We start from the raw sequence: 2883 nt of genomic DNA, 5'->3' as shown, positions 1-2883 counted from the left end.
CTAGCAAGGAGATTGAATCACTAGTCTCAATCCTCCCAACAAACAGAAGTCCAGGACTAGATTGTGTCACTGGTGAGCTTTCCCAAAATATTTAAAGAAGGATTAATATGAATCCTTTTTTAGCTTCCAAAAAATAGAAGAGGGAATACTTCTGCACTCATTTTACAAGGCCAGCATTATTACCCTATATGAAAGCCAAAGACACCATAAGAAACTTACAGTATTCCTGATGAACACAGACACAAAATGCTCACCAAGATATTAGCAATCAAAATTCAAGAATACCTTTTAAGGATCATATACCATGACCAAGTAGGATTTATTCCAGGGATGCAAGGATGGCTTAACATCCACAAATCAATTAATGTGATATGCTACATGAAAGATAAAAATCATATAATCATCTCAATAGATGAAGCATAAGATAAATATGAAGACAAAATTTAACATCTTTTCATTATAAAAACTCTCAATAAACTAGGTAGGGAATGTACTTCAACATAATAAAGACCATATATGACATGCCTACAGTTAACATCACACTCAACAGTGAAATCCTGTAAACTTTCCTGTAAGATCAGGAAAAAGACAAGGATGCCCACCCATTCTTGCGACTTTTATTCAATATAGTACTAGAAATCCTAGTCAGAGCAATTGGGCAATTATGCAAGAAAAATAAATAATAAGTATTCAAATTTTTAAGGAAGAATTGTTCCTGTTTGCAGACTACTTGTTGTTATATATAGAAAACCCTAAAGACAACAAAAAAACCTATTAGAATGATTCAATGAACTCAGTAAAGTTGCAGGACACAAAATCATCTTACAAAATCATTGCATGTCTATACACTAACAATGAACACTCTTGAAAGGAAATTAGAAAACAATCTCATATGATAGCACCAAAACAAACAAACAAACAAACAAAAACCAACAACTTAGGCAGAGCTATAACTAAGGAGATAAAGGACTTATACTGAAAACTACAACACATTGACAAAAGAAATTAAAGAGGACACAAAAAAGATGGAAAGATATCCTGTGATCATGGATTAGAAGACTTAATATTGAGGTCAGAACTATTAAGTTCAGAAGAAAATATATGGGCAAAATCTTGATGACCTTGGATTTGGCAGTAGATTTTATGATATCAAAAGTATAAGCAACAAAAGAAAACAATAGGGGCACCTGGGTAGCTCAGCTAACTGGGTGTCTGCCGTGATCTCACAGTTCATGGGACTGAGCCCTGAGCCAGGCTCTAGTATGTGAGTGTGTAGCCTGCTTGAGGTTCTCTCTTCCTCTTTCTCCACTTTTCTTTCTTTCTCTCAAAATAAATAATAAACTTAAAACAACAACAACAGCGATGTTTTCTGGGGCACCTGAGTGGCACAGTCAGTTATGTGTCTGACTCTTGATAACTGGCTCAGTTCATGATCTTATGTTTTATGAGTTTAAGCCCCACATGGGATTCTGAACTGACAGTCCAGAGCCTGCTTGGATTCTGTCTCTCCTCTCTGCTCCTCCCCTGCTTCTACTCTCTCAAAATAAACTTTTAAAAATGTTTCCCTATATATAAAAAAAGAAAAACTAAAGTGAGCTTTCTCAAAATTGAAAACTTTTGTGCTTCAAAGGATACCATTGAAATAGTGAAGAGAGAAGCCAGAAAATGGGAGAAAACATTTGTAAATCATGTAACTGATAAAGATCTAGCAATCAGAATGCATAAAGAGCTGTTAAACAATCTCTCCCTCTCTCTGTCCCTTGCTCACTTGTACCCTCTCTCTCTCAAATTAAATCTTGAGCCCCACTTCTCTCTCTCTCTCTCCCCCTTGCTCACTATGCTCTGTCTCAAAAAAAAAAAAAAAAAAAAAAAAAGGTGAGAGCTGAAAACCTGGTTTTAAAAATCGGCAAAGGGTTTGAGTAGACATTTCTCCGAAGAGGAATATAAACAGCCAACAGGTTTATGCCAAACAAAACTCACTGTCATTAGTGAAATGCAAACCAAAACCACGAGACACCACTTCACACCTACTAGGATGTCTATTAGGTAAACAAGGAAAATATATGTTTATAAGGATGTGGGGAAGTTAGAACACTTACACATTGCTGGTGGGATGTAAAATTGTGTGGGAACTGCAGATAACAGTTTTGGTACCTCCTCAGAAAGTAAAACATGATCCATCAATTCCACTCCTGGTTGTATACACCCAAGGAATTAAAAACAGACATTCACACAAAACTCACACACAAATGTTCACTATTCACAATATCCAAAAGATGACAACAACCCAAGCAGCTATCAATAGATGAAGGGATACACAGAATCAGATCTATCAGTACAGTGGAATCTTAGCCATAAAAAGGAACAAAGTACTGATATTTGCTATACAAGAATGAACCTTGAAGACATTATGCTAAGTGGAAAAACAGCTATACTCCAAAAGTCACATATGGGACGATCCATGTATTTGAAATGTCCAGACAAGGCAAACCCATAGTCACAGGAAGCCCAGTGGTGGTTGTTAGGGCTTGGTGGAGGGGAAGATGGGGAGTGGGTGCTCCCTGGACAGGTTTCCTTTCGGTGTGCTGAAAACTTAGAACTAGATATAATGATTGCATAACACTGTGAATGTACTGTATACCTCTGCATTACACACTTTAAAACGGTTGCAATAGTGAGTTTAATGTTACATGAACTTTATCTCAATAAAAAAGGTAAATACACATAAATACACACAAGGCTTATAATTCAGCCATTAATGTAACAACAGGAGTGTACCAGTCTTTGGGAAATTAACGTAGTCAACTTTTTAAAAGGATTTTATTACAAAGTAATCTCCATACCCAATGTGGAATGTGAGTTCACAACTCCGAGATCAAGAGT

Source organism: Hyaena hyaena, unplaced genomic scaffold (assembly GCF_003009895.1).
Source record: "Hyaena hyaena isolate Hyena2069 unplaced genomic scaffold, ASM300989v1 scaffold_1218, whole genome shotgun sequence".
In the NCBI taxonomy this organism is placed as follows: Eukaryota; Metazoa; Chordata; class Mammalia; order Carnivora; family Hyaenidae; genus Hyaena; species Hyaena hyaena.
The sequence above is the reverse complement of the archived record's forward strand: the minus strand, read 5'-3'. Positions refer to the sequence as shown.